Raw genomic sequence first — 17,033 nt, forward strand, 5'->3', positions numbered from 1 at the left:
GGGAGTCAGGACCCCGGGTTCTCATCCTTGACTGGCCAGACGCTTCAGGTGAATTGTGCTGCCTTGCCTCAGTTTCCCTGGGGTCCAGCCTCACCGCATGTCCGTGTTCCCGCAGATCTGGGTTCCTGAGCTCCAGTGGCAAGGAGCCACGCCCTGTGGCTGGGGCCTCATCCCGCGGCGTCTCGGCAGAGGCTCCTGTGCACACAGCGGGGGGCCAGCAGCACCTTCCTCTAGCCGCTTCCGCCCCGCCGTGCAGACCCAAGCAGGTGCCTGCTCCCGGGCCCGTCCCCTCCTCTGAGCACACAGGCCCTTAAAGGCTGTCCTTCACGTGCACGCTGGCTTCTTGCTGTGTTTTCTACTCACTCCTTTGAGTCCGTGCCCCCACACACCACCTGTCGCCTTCCAAGCGATTCCACATGCAACTTTAGGGCCTCCAGACCAGAAGTTGGCAAGCAGCTTCTTAAAAGACCAGATGGTAAACACTTCCGGCTCTGTGGGCCAGTCTCTGGGTTTCTGCCTCTTATTCCTCTTCCCTTCTTTCTTTCCTCACTCACCTGTATAACAAACACTCCTTTAAAGATGTTGAGACGGATCCCTGCTCAGCTTGTGGCTGGGTCGCCGTTGACCATAGCCGGCTGAGGACCGGCCGGGTCGGCAGTAAGCACGGACCGTGGCCCCGGGCCTGCTGGGCTGCACCCCGATTGGCCCCATTACTTCCAACGACCACCCTGCATGATGGGCACTGTGATCCATTTACAGAGCAGGGAACTCCTACCCAAGGGGATGAGGGCATCGGCTGTCAGTATTGGAGCCAGTCAGGGCAGCATCAGGTTTTGAGCCGAGACCACTGGTGTCCTTGTTTTGAACCGCCCGTGGCTTGCCGCATGGCTGCTGCTGCCTGGGCCTGGCTTTTCTGCCTTCTGCCCCCTCCCAGTGACTCGGAGTGTAACAGAAGTCCAGGTTCTATATGCCGTTCCTGGCTGTCTGCCTTTCTCCTGCTGTCCAGCTCGCCAGCATCCCCCTTGGCCTTGGCCCCTCCCATCTGCTCCCCCAGCACTGTCACCTGCCCCCAGTTCAGAAGACGGCCTTCAGAGCAGCCCAGAGGCCCAGAAACAGCTTTGGCTACACCTGCTCCTCTATGGCCAGCCCATGGGTCACACAAGGAAAAGCTCTGTCTCTTTGGCTGCTTGGCCCACATTCTGCAACCCTATATCTGAGCCACGTGGGTGCAGCCAGAGCACGTGACCTGAGGCGGGGACGAGGAGCCCCAGGCAGGCGGCCCAGACGTGGCCCATGGGGCCTGCCCCAGTGGGAGAGGCAGCATAGGCTGGGAATTCCCCAGGGAGAGAGCCTATCCCTTGAGATGGGTCGGGCACCAGGCACAAAAAGTGACCCCTTGGTGTGCTGAACCAGTCGGACACTGGAGACTAGTTCAGAACTTTGTCACTTCCAGTTGGCAGGGGCCAGAGTGGGGGGTAGTTCAGACAAGTAGTTCAAATAAGAACACGAGTGAAAAAAAAAGAACACGAGTAATACGTATATATGGGAATAGGTACACGAGAACGATTAAAACCCCAGGAAAGCGATAAGGCCCCGTGCTGATGTCGTCGTTCAACGAAGGCTCATTCCTGTCCCTGGCGGCAGCGCGAATCTGATTCATACCTCCTTCCCCCAAACCGCTGGTCCGTATGTATCAAGGACTTCACACACATGCCTCCATGGGACCCCCCCATCCTGTTTCTGAAAACACGTCCTAAGGAAGTAACTTATAAGGATAGAGGCACAAGGACATTCTTTGCACTGTTCCTCATCGTGGCAAAAATTCTAAACGTTCAACAGCCCAGGGGGGTTAAGAAGACTGCTGTGTGTCCCTCGGGTGGACGGTGATGTGGCCCGGACTGACCGCCGTGGAGCTCACTTGAGGACAGGGCAGCGGATCACAAAGCCACACACGTATCTCGGTACCGCCACAAGGAAGCGTGTGCGCGTGCCGGGGCTCAATCTCACGACCCTGAGATCACGACCTGAGCCGGAACCAAGAGTCAGACGCTCTGCTGACTGAGACCCCCAGGCGGCCCCCAGCTTGTGTTACTAGATATGAGGGATGCACTTCTCCCATTTCTGAGCTGCGTGACCTTCAAGCTGCAGCCTGCGTCTTGCTGCATCATCTGGGAAGTGGAGTTGCACCCCTGCAGCCTCTGGGGGGGGCCTGTTTTGCACGCCCTCTCTGGGTGACGCTTTGTGACCCCGCATGGAGCTGGTGTTACCGTCGAGCTTGGCGAGGCCAGCGGTGGTGTGGGGCAGCAAGGATGAAAAGGTCTGGAGTGGGGGCCCGGCCTCTGGTGTCAGGGACCCACAAGGCAGCCGTGGGATGGGCTGGCCAAGGCCTCACTGCTCTCGCGAATTGGGAGCTGGGTGCTGGCCCAGGCCCTTCATCCAGCGTCCATGCTGTCCCTTGGGGCAGAGCTTCTCAGGCTGGGCCCCTTCCCAGCAGCTAATGAGACCTTCCAACTCTCAGGTCCCACGGCAACAGGGAGCCAAAGGCTTCTGTGCCCCCCTCGATGCCAGGGTCGCTTGAAACACGACCCGTTGCGTGGCTTCCATCAGCCTGACGTGGGCTGAACTATATCCCTCACATTTCCCTGGTGACTTTCTAACCCTCAGCACCTCCAGATGAGACCCTATTTGGAAATAGGGCCTTTGAAGAGGCAGTGGAGTTAAAATGAGGCCCTCGGGGTGGGCCCTGATCATCATGACCGGTGTCCCTCTAAGCGGTTGGGACGTATACAGAGGGAAGGCCGTGCGAGGACACGGCGAGAAGGTGGCGCCTGCAGGCCCAGGAGAAAGGCCTCAGGGGACGGCAGCTGGGCCCACAGTGAGGGCGCGGACTTCCAGCCCCCAGCAGGGCAAGAAAGACGTGTGTCGGCTGTTGAAGCCCCAGCCTGGGGCGCAGTGCTGGCCGCCCCAGCGAGCTAGGCAGCTGCCCCACGGACGGCCAGGAGGGGACGGCCCTCGTCACGGGTGACAGCTGGCGGTTCTCAGTGGCACATGAACAGGGGGTGTCTGGATGTTGATACCTTACTGTTGCACATTTAGAATCACCCCCCCAATTATAAAAGTGCAGGGGGGGTGCCTGTGTGGCCCCGTCGGTTCGGCGTCCAACTCTGGGTTTCGGCTCAGGGTGTGATCTCAGGGTGGTGACCCTGAGCCCCGTGCTGGGCTCCACGCTCAGAGCAAAGTCTGCTCACCATTCTCTCCCCTGCTCGCTCCCACCGTCCCGCCCCTGCGCGCGCTCTCTGAAATGGATAACGGTGTGCAGAAGGTCTTTGCACGCTCAACCATTTCGTCCTTGAACAGCTGCTTTTTGGAAGTGTCCAGGTGGCTCCCGAGTGCCCCAGGCTGCCAGGCCGGCCCTGCCGCGTGCAGGGTGAGGACCCTGCCCCCCCCCACCTTCCCCCTTGCCCGGGGGAGCCCACAGGCTGAGCTCCCAGCCACAGCAGCACCCTTCAGGGGACTCTGTGACCTCGAAGGCCGTCCCCTGGGCTCAGGCTCAGCCCCAGCGTTCTCACGGGAGCTGGGAGCGTCAGAGGGGCCCCTCTGCCTGGGGTGGGGAGGGGGGCCGGTGCCTGCAGGCAGCCCAGGCTCACAGGCCCCGAGGGCGGAGGTCAGAGGGCTGCTGACAGCTGCGCTGAGTCAGTTGTGTGGGAACAGAGGCCTTGTCGTCCCCACAAAGATTTTCTGTGACTGGTTCCATGAGAGAGAGAGAGGGAGCGAGTGAGGGAGCAGTGCTGAGCGAGGCGGAGGCCATCCCAGGGCGTCTCTTGCCAGGCTGGGAGCTGGCACCGGCGCCCTTCCTCCGGGTACATAATATCCCATAATAGGGGCTGGCTGTTTGGAGCCCAGAGACAGAAAAAAAAGATTGACATCATGCGAGTATTGGGTTCGGTGAGAGGAATGCCTGCTGGCCCCGTGTCCTCAGAGACGGTGTCTCTCCTTCCGGGAAGGTGTGCTCAGGGGGCTGCCCCATGGGGAAGCAGACTGTCCTGGGGGAAAGGGTCCCCCCAGAGTCATGGCCACTGAACCCAGGAGCATGGCCTTATTTAGGAAGGTCTTTGCGGACGCGGTCAAGTAGACATGAAGCCACACTGGCTTAGGATGACCGAGTCCCCCGGCCGCTGTCCCTGCAGGACACGTGTGTGAGCGCACACACACCCAGGGCCACGTGAGGACGCCTCAGGGCCGGCGCTGAGACCGCTGCCAGCCAGGGAGTGCCAGGAGCTGGGAGAGGCCAGGAGGATCCTCCCTTGGAGCCCGTGGGAGGAGTGTGGCCCCGCAGGCAGCATGATTTCAGACCTCTCCAAACCGAGGGAACGGACTTCTGTCCCTGTATGCCGCCCAGCGTGTGGGGCAGCAGTGCACACTCCCACTGGACCTCGCTGGTGCCCTCCATCCATGGCGCGGGCACCATCTGCTGCAGGAGGCGAGAGCGGCTTTCCCGCGGCCGTGGGCCCTCGGTGGGGCTGCAGTCGGGCGGCACACAGTAGGAGCACAGCTTTATTGAGTGGATGAGTGGGGACCACAGGAAGGGCAGGAGTGCGGCAGGAGGAGGAGGTGACTCTGGCAGCAGCCCCCGTGGGCCCTTCCCTCCCCGCAGGCACCCCCCTCCTGGCCCAGTCCTGGCTTCTGGGGGCAGGGGGCGGGGACAGGCGCTGCGCCAGGCCCAGCTCAGGCCGGAGTGCCCACTGCTCACGTCCCTGCCCTGCCTCTCGCTGCCCGTCTTGCTCTGGGCCATGTACAGGACTCTAGTGGTCCCAGCTGTGAAGTGGGTTTGCAGCAGCCCTTCCTTGCGTGTTCTTGGGGTGTGAGCGGGGTGGCCTGTGGGACGCCGGACCTTTGTGTGCATCTCAACAAAGGCTGCTGGGGTTGATGAGCCGTTGGGGCTGGCCTGGGGGGGTGTGGCAGGGACAGGACCACCCACCCTTGGAGAAGGTGGGGCGAGCACGATGGCTGACAGCATGTCATTGGGGGGCTGGGTCTGCACCGTTGTTATCCTGGGGTACCCTTGAGCAATTGACTCAACCCCTCTTTGCCTCAGTTTTCCCATTTGGAAAATGGGGGAGAAGAGGCCCTGACCTCACAGGTGGCCAGGAGGGTGTGAAGTGTGGCAGGACCCTTGCACAGGCTGTCCACAGAGCCTGTGCCTGGAGGTGATGGGGTGGGGAGAGGTAGGAAGCCGAGAGTGTAGCTGGGAAGGGGAGATGTGCTGTGCCTGTTGGAACCCACTTGTCTTCATTTCGGGGCTGCCCTGGGGGCTGAGGAGTAGCGGCATTGGCAAGACAATCTAGACGAAGCTTCCAGCTGCAAAAGCCTGGTCATGCCTCGGAAGGGCTGTGGTCCCCAAGCCATCCGCGCCGGCACCCCTTGTACTGGATTGGAGGCGAGGGGACGGGGAGTCCTGGGCTCAGGAGGAGTGTGACTTGCCCAAAGCCCCAAGCTGTGGGAGAGGTGGCGCTGGGTCGAGACCCGAGGACTCTGCCCCCTGGCCTACCATGGTTCATGTCTTGAGGAGTAAGATTGGGGTCCCTTGTCATCCACACAAGGGAGTGGATGCACCCGGGAGCCTCTGGCAGGATCAGAGAGCAGTCTGCGCTGTGGAACGGGGGCATCTGGCTGCCTCCAACCCCACCCCACTTAGCTTGCAGCCAGGGCCCCGTGCACCATCTCGGATCCCGTCCTTCCAAGTAGGGTGGGGGACCCCCAGGGAGCCTCTTTTCCTGCGGTCATTTCTTTCCTTCCTGTTTCCTAAAATCGTGTATGAAGGCCCCGTGTGCCAGCTGCAGCCCCAGGATCGTGGGCCCCCATCTTTGCTCCCCCGAGACCACCAAGAGGGCTGCTTTATGCCCGTCACATGCATGGGGATCCCTGAAGCCTGCTGGGCCTCTGTTGTCCTTCTCAGTTTCCAGCCCGGGCCAGGGAAGGCAGGCTCCTCTGGTCTCCCAGCCCTGCAGCTCACAGGAACGGATTTGGGGACAGGTGGGCCACACTTCTCAGGGTTGACCCCAGCCCGAGTGGGGGGGTCCCTGCTTCTATTTTTGGCTGCTTCAGGGGGGGCCCCGGGGCAAGCCGCAGCTGCCCGGACCCGGTGACCCGCATGTTCTCCCATGACACGGGAGCATGATCGTACCCCGGGGTGGGCGGGGGAGTCCCCCGTGGGCTGCAGCCGCACGGCAGAGCCCCGTGCCCGGGAGTCGAGAGCGCTCTTGGTCCCCCCTCTGCGGGGAGTGGCTGTAGAAATAGCACTTGGTTTCGCTTAGGCCTGGGCGGGCGGGGGTCCGGTTTCCCCTGCTCCTGGAGGAATTACCGGCCCACATGTTGCCAGGAGGCTTGGCTGGGAGAGGCAAGCGCGGCTCCAAGCCGGCGAGCGGGCGGCGGCACAGATGGAAACTCGATCGCCGGCTCAGCCGACTGTTTGATTTATTTTAAAATCAAGCAGATGGCTGCTCCAGGGGTTTGTTTAAGTTCAGCGCGGAGCCGGGCCTGTGGCCAGGAGCCTCGGGGCAGCTGTGCCAAAAATTTTTCAATGACTTTGGTCGTCAAACCACCTCTTCCCTCCTTTTTGAACTTCAGCCTCACCACACACATGTCGGCCTTCTAGCGCCTTCTCCTGCGGCCGCGCCGAGCGCCTTCCCCCTCCCCTTTGTCTCTGCCTCCCGGACTGAGGCTCTGTCTTTCTGTTTCTCTCTCCCTTCTGTTTCTCTCGCCATGTGTGTCTCTGTCTCCGTCTCTCCGCGCTTCCGTATCTCTGTATGTCTCTCCCTGCTCCCCGGCTCCTTCCAGCTTCCTCCCACCCCGCCCCCACGCCGCTTGTGCCCCCACAGGACCCCCCCCCCGTCCCTCCTTCCCAGCCCAGTGAGGCACATGGGAGAACAGCCAAGCCTTTGTGGCCACCCCGCGTCCTCTGGGCTGTCCTCTCTCTGAGACACCATGGCTGGGAAAACCAGGCCCCCAGCCGTAAAATCCTAGAGTAGACCAGCCCTCCAAGGTCAAGTGGCTCAGCCCCCGCTTGAGGCAGGGAGGCCAAGGGCGGCCTGCAGCTGTCCCTGTAGCGGGGGAGGGGAGGAGCCCACCATGGGGCTAGTTTGCTGGGGAGGTCAGCGGCAGGCTGCTGGTGTGGCTTCCGCTCCCCCTAAGACACACACACACACACACACACACACACACACACGCACACACACTCTGCTTCTGTCCAGGGCAAGCCACATCCCCCATGCCCCCACAGGGATTCACTGGTCCCCTGTTGGAATGGCAGCAGGCCCCAGACCCCCAGCCGGGGCTGCCCCCTAGCCCACATCCCCTCCGGGGCTCAGCTCACTGAACCCCCCTGCCAAAGCTTCCTCAATAAGCCAAGGATTTAAAATAGCAGCCAGCTCTGTAAATAGCCCCAGTCCAGAGAAGAACACTCTGCAGGCGGCTGGGGCGCGGCCCCCAGCCTCCCCGGCACCGTGGAGGGGGGCGCTGGTGGCACTCTGGCTTCTTGCCTGGGCTGGGCATGTCCTGGTTGGAGACAGGCGTTTTCCCGCCTCTGGGTGGAGAGGTCAGCTCTCTGGTTGACCTGGTGGATTCAACTGCCAGCCCAGCCCTTCTCCCCCAGGGTCACCCCTCTCCAGCTGAGCCAGCCTTGGGGAGGGCGGGGGAGGCCCACACCCACCTGGCCACGGGGCAGCCAATGGTCTGCTGGGGGTGCTGGGAGAGAGGGACAGGACAAGAAGCTGGTTCTGCATCTCCCTTCCTCGGGGCTTTGCCGCTGCTGTCAGGCACCTGCCCTGCCCTCCCGTGCCTTTCTCTGAGCCCCCACCCCTGGGGGAGGGCAGCAGCCTCACATGCTTCGGAGTGGAGGCCCCAGCCTCTTCCTCCATCAGATGCTCTCCTGAGCCGGCCAAGCAAGACCTCAGGACCAGACTGGTCCACAGTGTCCGTCGGCCATGCCCAGTCCCTGTGGGGGCCCAAACAGGAGCCCGGTCCCGGCTTCCATCTTCCAGGATCCCATGTGAGGCTGGGGGTGGTGGCCTTGGTCACACAGTAGCTCCTCCTTCCTGGACGTGCTCATGGCCCAACTAGGTGGGGCTCGAGGCTCTCCAAGACACCCTCAGTGGTTGAAACCGGCCGCCACCGGCAGCTTTAGGTCTAGGAAACACACTGCTGGGGAGGGGGGTGAATTAGACCTGTTTTTCCAAACGGCCAGATCCCCCTTCCAGTAGCTGCGAGCCAGAGGCTCTGTTGGGTCAGGCAGCTTGGACATGGCGACCAAGTCGAGCACCTCTTCGAACACCTCTTCAATCACACGTGTCCCCCGGGAATCTGGAAACTGTGGCTCAGTGCAGAATACATCTGAGCCTCGCCACGTGGCCTGCCGACACAGAAGACCATCGGCGCACAAACCCTCTGTCCGAGGCTTGGAAGCTTCTGTTTGTTTATTTTCTGTCTCACTGGTCTCCATTGTGGGGGCGGCCCCCGCGGCTCAGTGCGCCTTCCCTGCCCGGGGTCTAGACTCACTGGGTTCACTGCCGGGCCCCGTGCCCACAGTGACGTTTCTTCTCCTGTATTTTAACTTTGCATCCGAAAGAGAACAATAAAAAATGTTAAGCCGTCTACTGTCCACCCCAGAAGCACGCCTTTGAGATGTTTCTGTGGGCCGTGCTACCAGGTTGATTTTGGTTGTTTTCTGAGTCACTGTAGGAAGGCGAAGCCGGTGTGCTGCCCAGGCAGGAACCAGAGCGGTCTGTTCGAGCTCAGAGAAATGCGGAAAAATGTCTTCGAACCCAGCATCACTGTCCGTTTGAAGTTCTTCGGACGCCTCACCTTGGTGATGTGGAATGCAGCCAGCACCAACTTTTTTTTAACACTTTTTCGTTGTGTAAAAACGGACGTTCAACAAATGCAATGTAAAATTGATCACTGTCGCCATTTTCAGGGGTGCAGCCTAGTGGTGTTAAGTACCCCCCCACCGTTGGGCCACCCTCAGGGCCAGGCCCATCTCGCTTTAAAACTCTCTCTTCATCCCTGGTGGACTCCCTGTATCTATTCTCAGGACCCTCGTTAAGAGTTTCTGGAGCAGAGACACTTACTCCGTCAGCTGCCCGGGGCAGCGCTTGGCCCCTCTCACAGGCCGGCGGTGGAGGGACCCCACCGAGGAGGTTCCTACGTCGGGGTGGGGAGGCCCCCCTCCAATGCCGCGGGGAGAACCAAGGAGCAGAGAGCCCCGGGAGGAATCGCCGCGCTGTGACAGCGGCGAGCATGGAGCCCCGGGAGAAGGGGAGAAGCAAGGAAAGATGCAGTTTAGGAACACGGAGGAGAGATTCCCGGAGCCAAACTCATTAAAAAAAAAAAAAAAAAAAAATCCTCGGTCTGGTTGGCAACCGGGAAGCATTTTTATATTTGGGTTTCGCTCGAGGCTCTACAAATTAGCGTGGTCTGTTCCAGTCGAGTTATAAACTCGTTCAGTTCGCGTCTGACTCCTCGGTTTCCTGGATGCCACGCTCTAGGCAGGACGGGGAGACTTTAGCATTCATTCCGTAGAGGCTCGCTGAGCACCTACTGTGTGTGGGCAGGGGAGGGCTCGGCGTCGGGGAGGGGGAACCGCAAGCCGCACGGACCCCGCCTGGGCCCAGTCGAGACTCCCTCCTGCGGGGCAGCAGACAGGGACGAGGCAGTAAGCGTGCACCGTGGTATCCCGTGGAGGTCAGTGCCGTGCGCATCAGCGAAGCCAGTGAGGGTCGGAAGCAGTCAGGGAAGGGGCTCGTGGGGACTGACCAGGAGATCCTGTGCTCCGGGGCTTCTGAGCAAAGTGCTGAACGGAGCAAGGGCAGACCAGGGAGGAATGGTCCTGGCAGAGGGACCAGACAAACAGTCGGGGCAGAAGCCCAGAAGCGGGAATGAGCCTGGTTTTGTGGGGAAAGCGGGCTGCTGGTGTGGCTGGAATGGATGAGCGGGGGCGCAGGTGGTGGGACCTGAGCGGTCAGCAGCAGCAGCCGGAGGACGCGGAGCGCCGGGAGTTCACTCTGAGCGGGAAGGGTGTCTGTTGGGGTTGTTCCCCAGGAAGACGGGAGCTGAGTCATGCAGCCCTCTCCATCCGGCTGCTCAGTGGGGGCAGACGGGAGCTGCCCCCTAACTAGTAACATTCACAATCATGAAGAGTACATGGAGTCCCATCGGGGTCCACGTCTTCCCCTCCAGGTGCTCTCTGATCCTCCGGACTACTCAGAAGAAAGCCTCGGTTTGGACTTGGCTGTCTCGAATGCCTCCCTCACACGGGCTGTGTGACTTATCTGTCGAGGTGGGAACAAACACCCCGAAAAGCTTAAAACAACGACGTATTATCTCACAGTCTATGGGAGCAGCTCAGCCAGCGGGAACCCAGTCCCAGGTGTCCAGTGACCGTGTACTCAGTAAAGTACCCGGGGCTGTGGTCTCAGCCGAAGGCTCCCCCGTGGCTGGAGGCCTCAGTCCGGTGCTCGCTGGCGGCAGGAGGGCTCGGTCCCTTGCCATGTGGGGCTCTCTGCAGAGCAGCTGGCCCTGCAGAGCGAGTGATCTAGGACAGAACCAGGAGGAAGCTCTTTGCCCATCATGACGTAGTCCCAGAAGCCACACGCTGTGACTTCCGCCCTCTTCTCCTGGTTGGTAGTGAGTCACTGAGTCTGGCCCATACTCAGGGGCTCCACCTCTTCATGGGAAGCGTGTCGAAGCATCTGGGGATGTATTTTTAAAACTACCACACTCGCGGATCTCTCTCTCTCTCTCTGTTTTTTTGTTTTTTTTTTAATAAGAATAGGCCTTGGGCCCAGAGCCTTCCTTGGGATTAGTTTCTGGCTAAAATTGAACACTATTGCTTCATTTTCATGGTATGGGTTTTTAAGGTTATCTTCGATTTCTGTTGCTTAACACCAGTTTTCCTTTTGTGGTAGTCGTATACGTTCCAAGTTTATTTGAGCTGAGAAAGTGAGTTGATTTAAGGGAAACCATGAGGTAAGAAATCCTATGTAGGATTAAGATGAGGAAGGAGGAGAGTGGAAATGCCAGGGAGTGGGCAGGTCGAACACGGCGACCAAGCCTGGGGCCTGCTGGCGAGGGGCCTTGGAGTACGGGCCCTGGAGCCATACTGCCTGGGTTTGAATCCTGGCCCAACCTCCTCCTCCTGGTCGCCCACTAGCCTCTCTGGGCCTCAGTTTCCCTTTTGGTAGAGTGAGGGCACGGTCTGCTGCCTGGCACTGTCTTTTTGGAGCTCAGGCTGTGTGGAGTCTCCATGGAGGGGTCTCTGTATGTTAGCAAGGACTCCGTGAGTGTCCCCCGCTAGGAGATGACTCAGTACTCAGCCTCACCACAGTGTCCGTGGGGCTGTTCCTGATGACCACAGTGGGTGGGAGTGTGTGTTTGTGCAGATGGAGTGCTAAGGAGATGCCACCCCTGCCCTCTGCTTAGAGCAGCGGCAGCCCTTGCCAGTGAGGTGGGGGAGACTCCTCTGGGGGGCTCTTCATCTGACTGGAAAGCTGAGGACGGGGGGAACCCGTGAAGGAGTAAGGAACACAGGCAGTGCTCATTCTCTGTACCCATTTGCCTGCCTGCCTGCTCGTCTACCCTTCCCTCCTCCCTTCCTCCCTCCCTCCATTCTTCACCCACCCATCCATCCATTTCTTCCTCCATTATCCATCACCCACGCTTGCCTGCATCTGTCATCCATCTGTCTGCCTGTCCTTCCTTCCAGCCGTTCTTAGATCTGTCTTACCTGAATCCTTGTTCCCATGCATCCGTCCACCCATCTCTTCTTTTTTATTTCTGGGTGTCCATCCAGTTCATCCATCCATCCATCCATCTGTCTGTCCATCCATCCATCCATCCGTCCACCCATCCAACCATCCATCCATCTGTCTATCCAACCATCCATCCATCCATCCAACCATCCATCCATCCATCTGTCCATCCATCCATCCATCCATCCATCCAACCATCCACCCATCCATCCATCCATCCGTCTATCCATCCATCCATCCATCCATCCAACCATCCATCCATCCATCCGTCCGTCCATCCATCCAACCATTCATCCATCCATCCGTCTATCCAACCATCCATCCATCCATCCAACCATCCATCCACCCATCCACCCATCCATCCATCCATCCGTCTATCCATCCATCCAGCCATCCATCCAGCCATCCATCCATCCAACCATCCACCCATCCATCCATCCATCCATCCGTCTACCCATCCATCCATCCATCCATCCATCCATCCGTCCGTCCATCCATCCAACCATTCATCCATCCATCCGTCTATCCAACCATCCATCCATCCATCCAACCATCCATCCAACCATCCATCCGTCCGTCCATCCATCCATCCATCCATCCATCCATCCATCTGTCCGTCTATCCAGCCATTCATCCATCCATCCATATTCCCTCCCTTTCTATTCATCCACCTACCTGCGCATCCAGCTGTCTGTTGGTCCATCCAGCCAGCCAGCAGGCATTAGAGCTGCCCCCCTGAGGACTAACCTGTGAATGACATCAGCACTCTGGTCTGGGAGGGGAGACCCACGCGCCAGGAAGGAACGCAGAGGAGGTGGCTCTCCTGTAGCGATATGGAGAGCACCTGCTGGAGGCAGGCCCCACAGTCTGTGAAGATAAGCCCATTGGGCCTCACAGCAGGTGTGTCTGCGCCATGACGTGTCAGACAGGGAGTGATTGGCTCTGCCTGGTGAAGGAGGCAATACTCGCAGGGGCACTTGAGAGATGTGCAGGAGTTGGCCAGGCAGGCAGGGGCGTGGGGGTGATTCCAGCAGCACGAGTGTGCAGGCACAGCGGGTCTGGGAGGGTAGTGGGCAGGATCTGAGAGCTTGGGGCCAGGGGAGGTTCCTTTTCGGCCAGCCAGGGCTCAGGATCTATGCTGGTCCCGCGTGAACCCCGGGAGATGGGGACATGTTCATGCATAGACGCTCATTCACTTCACTCAGCGGTCCCCAAGCCCCGGCCACGTGCTGGCATGGAGGGATGCAGCTGTAAACAGGACAGGTGCGGCCCTGCCCTCGCAGGCGCACTGGTGGGTCAACGCCTCAAACATTCCACAGAACTTGGTGCCAAGAAAGGGTCACGCGGGACAGTGAGGCACGAGGGAGAAGTCCATGTGCGAGAGGGTGCGGTGGGGGTGCTGCCGTGGGGGAGGGGTGCGGGAGAGGAGGTGGCAGGTAGGCAGAGGGGCCATGGAGAGAGGGGGGCACTGCACGATGGCCCCGCATCAGGTTGGGACTGGCCTGCTGCAAGAGACAGTGTGCCGGCCAGGCTCTCCGGAGCCCTCCACTTGGCCCTAGTGAAGGGTCAGTGGGTACCGGGGCTGATTTCAGGAATCAGGGGTGGGGAGGGCTCTGGAAAGGGTTTTCCTATGGGTGCTGGGGAGCCATGCAAAGCTGCTGAGCAGGGGAGGGTTGTCAACACTGTTCTTAGGCAGCAGTGTGCCTGCGGGGAGGGCAAAGCCCTGCGGCCGGAAGCTGCGGGGAGTGCTGAGTCAGGGCAGTGAGTGCCCTGGCTTTGAGGTCAGCCAAGCCTCGGTCTGAATTCCTGCCCTTCCACGAACTTGCTGTGTGACTTGGGGGAGGCGCTCACGCGCTCAGCCTCGGTGCGCTCGTCTGTAAGATGAGGGTAGTGACGGTGCCCGTGTCTGGGGTTGTCGTGGAGAGGCCAGGAGGCATCACGTGTGAACAGCCAAGTCCCTACCTGCGGGCCGTGCCTGGCATCGAGCCTCACGGCGCCCCGGCCCTGAGAGAACCCAGGCCGAGCCAGGGGCAGGCGGGAAGCTCAGTCATGTCTGATTTGCTCTGGGGAGCCGAGGGCGGTCGGCAGCGACACGTTCTCGGGCCCAGCAGACCAGAAGGCAAGAGAGGAGACAGTGCAGAAAGGTGTGAGCCTTCTTCTCTCTCAGTTTACCCTGCTGCAAAGCACCCTGGTGTCGCCCCCCCACCGCACACACACACACACACCCTGAGCCTGGGGCGTTCAGCCCTCACTGGAGAGAACATGCCCGAGAGAGTTCCATGGCCCCCAGCCCAGCAGCCTGCTCTGAGCCGTGCAGGGCCCGGGCATCCGACAAGCCAGACAACTGTTTTTGACTCACTGTTGCGAGGCTGCCAAGTGGAATTGCTTTCACACTCGGCTCTGGCGGGAGGGGCGGAGAGACAGCGCTTCCCCCGCCGAAGGTGAAGTGCACTGGCAGGGAGTCAGGGAGAGCTGCCTGCGGGGGGCTGGGGGCCCCTCTGGAGCAGGGGCCGGGGTCCCCCTGGGCCGAGAGGACGCCCACCGTGCGGGCCGCCCGCCCGGCTCTCCGTGGGCAAGGGCGGCCCAGCCAGTGGGTGGAGGGCGAGGCGGACGGGCTGCGTCATCGGCAGCCTGGAGCCAGCTGCTCCGGCCTTGGCAGGGGGAACACAGAGCAAGTCAGTGCAGCCTCGGCGGTGCCAAGGCCGGGAGCAGACTCACGGCTCCTGTTCAGCTCCCGCGGGCCGGGCCTCTGTGCCTGCCCGGCTTCCCCCGGTCCCAGCCTGGCCCCCGCCAACCCCCATGTTTCCTGCCTGTGAGGGCTCATTCCACCTAATGTCTGTGGGGCACTCTCTGTGCACCGAGCACCGTGCTGGACGGTTTCGAGCTGTCCTCAATTACCGAGCACTCGGTAGGGAAGAAAATGGAAGCACAGAGAAGTTAGGTAACTTGCCTGAAGTAACACAGCCAGCAAGTAGTGGAGCTTGGATTTGAACCCAAAAAGATGGCTTCCAGAGATCACTGCTTTCACCAGCGTCATGAGAGCACTTCCCACAGCCAGTACTGAGAGTGTAAACCCCGGCTCCCGCTGCCAGTGTACAGGAGATGAGCTTTTCCTCCAAGAAAAGTTTCTCTTGACCCTTTCCTCATGGTTGCATGCTGGCTGCTGTGGCTCCAGGCATCATGTTCTCACACAGTAATCTCCAGAAGCGGGAACAGAGAGAGGGCTCTCTTGCCCTTTTCTCCTTTGGGGAAGAGTGTTTCCCAGAAGATTTCAGCAAACTCGAGTCCACTTGTCCGGGGCTGGCCATCTCCCCAGCTGTAATCAGAGGGGGGCTGGGAATACCAGTCTCTGACATTTTCAGACTTCATGGAGGGCAGGCTGTCCCATCGAAGAAGAAGGGGGTAGGAATGGCTGGTGGGTGGGCAGCTGAGATAGCTTAGTCCATCAGTGATCTTCCAGCAGCCCTGCACGATAAGGGTGCTGGCTCCATTTAATAGACAGGGAAACTGAGGCTTAGTGATGGGGGCCTTCTCTGTCCCCTTTTGATCCCATGCTGGCCTCGAGTGTCTGAGCCGTGTGGCTTTCCTCATTGTTGTAGAACTGCCTGTCCAGCTGCGGGGTCAGCCTCTGGCAGGCAAGGACAAGGCCTGTTTGTCTTTAGGGTATGTTTTGCTGACTCAGGGATGAACATCTAGAAGATTCTAAGTCACCAGATATGGTATTAGAAGGGCTTGTGTGACTCACGCCGCCTTCTGTCCATAAGTGACACAAGCCCAACTCTAGTGCACGCTAGCAAGAAGGGGCGTGACTGAACAGACCGAGGGTGACCCTGGCTTCAGGCACCGTGGGTCCCAGGCTCGACAGGTGCCTCCGGGCTTCTGCCTTTCTCCTGGGTGGGATTCAGTCGTTGGCAGGTTCTCTCCACGTGCTGTCAGAGACCAGCCCAGAGCGGGGCGGGGAGCAGTTTTCCAGCCGGTGTCCCAGGGAAGATCCTGATTGGACCAGCCTGGGGCTCCTGCCCCGCCCCCACAGAGGGAAAGGGGGTGTGCTGATTGACAGCGAGCCTGGCAGGGGAGGGACAGATGCTGGTGAGGCGAAGTGGAAAAGGTGCTTACTACAGATGGGTGGGTGGAAGGACAGAAAGACGGAAAGAGAACGGACAGACGGATGGATACGTGCATGGTTGAGAGGGCGGAGCGTCGGACAGATGGCAGTTTAGATGGATGGACGGGCCGGTAGCCGGATGCACGGGTGGCACAGAGGGGCTCCCGGCTGGATGTAGCCCCTTTCTCTGCCTTCCTCAGCAGCCGTCCCTGCAGAGCTGTGTTTGTGAGCCGCGCGATGGCTATGTGGGGTGCCACAGCCCAACCAAACCTTGACAGTTCAGCTTCTGTATCAGGGCCACGTCTCTTCCTTCCTCCTGTGTTGTCTGCAACACTCACTGCTCCCCCAGCACAAAATGCTGCCTGAAAACTTAGAAGAGCTAGAAAAACTTGGCAAAAGCAAATGGAGAGTCACCGTGGTCCTGGCCTCCATGGACCGCCGGGGCCGCAGCAGCTGGTGGGGGTCGCTCCACGCCTCTTCCCGGACTGCTGCCGGAGCCCGCACTCGGCAGCCCCCCACCCTGGTTTCAGGGGTGCCAGGCTCCTGGGGCCCAGGGCCTTGGCCAGATTTTCTTCCCTGCAGTTGGGCCTGGGAGACGGAACGCAGCGAGGCTTTCTGGCAGATGGGCCACACACGCTTGTCACCAGAAGGCCACACTGAGCCAAGCACTTTCCCGACTTCTTCCCTAGGAGCTGCCTTCAGGTGGCTGAAGAACAGGCAACACCGAGTGAGGGGCCCCAGCCACCAGGCGCTCCCCGGGGGCACGCTTTGAGAAAGCCAGGCCTCCTGTCTGAGTAGAAATGTTGTACATGTTCTGCTCCCCTTGGGCCTTCAGCTTCAGCATGGGATGCGACGGGGGAAGGACTCAGGCCACCCCAGCGGACGCCCTCAGGCGGATGACTGGATGGGGCTCAGGGGGTGGCCAGAACCGGGAGCCACGAGGGACAGGACACCAGCTGCTGCGGGCAGTGGGTCAATGAATGAGCGCCTCCGGGGTTCCCCTGTGTAAGATGCATGAACCCAGGCCAGGATCACACAGCTGGGCTTCTGGGTCCAAGAGGCCCGTGGGCGGGCAGGGGCGGGGATCCCTGCACTGTGGTCCTGGGTCCCTGGGGGCGGCTGGC

The 17,033-nt window shown here is 60.3% G+C and overlaps 1 protein-coding gene across 5 annotated transcripts in view; it reads left to right on the plus strand.

The window, feature by feature from the left end:
- GSE1 (Gse1 coiled-coil protein) overlaps window positions 1-17,033 on the plus strand; it is a 386,663-nt gene that overhangs the window by 31,769 nt on the left and 337,861 nt on the right. The window lies entirely within an intron of this gene.

This window comes from Mustela erminea, chromosome 19 (genome assembly GCF_009829155.1).
Source record: "Mustela erminea isolate mMusErm1 chromosome 19, mMusErm1.Pri, whole genome shotgun sequence".
Classification (NCBI taxonomy): Eukaryota; Metazoa; Chordata; class Mammalia; order Carnivora; family Mustelidae; genus Mustela; species Mustela erminea.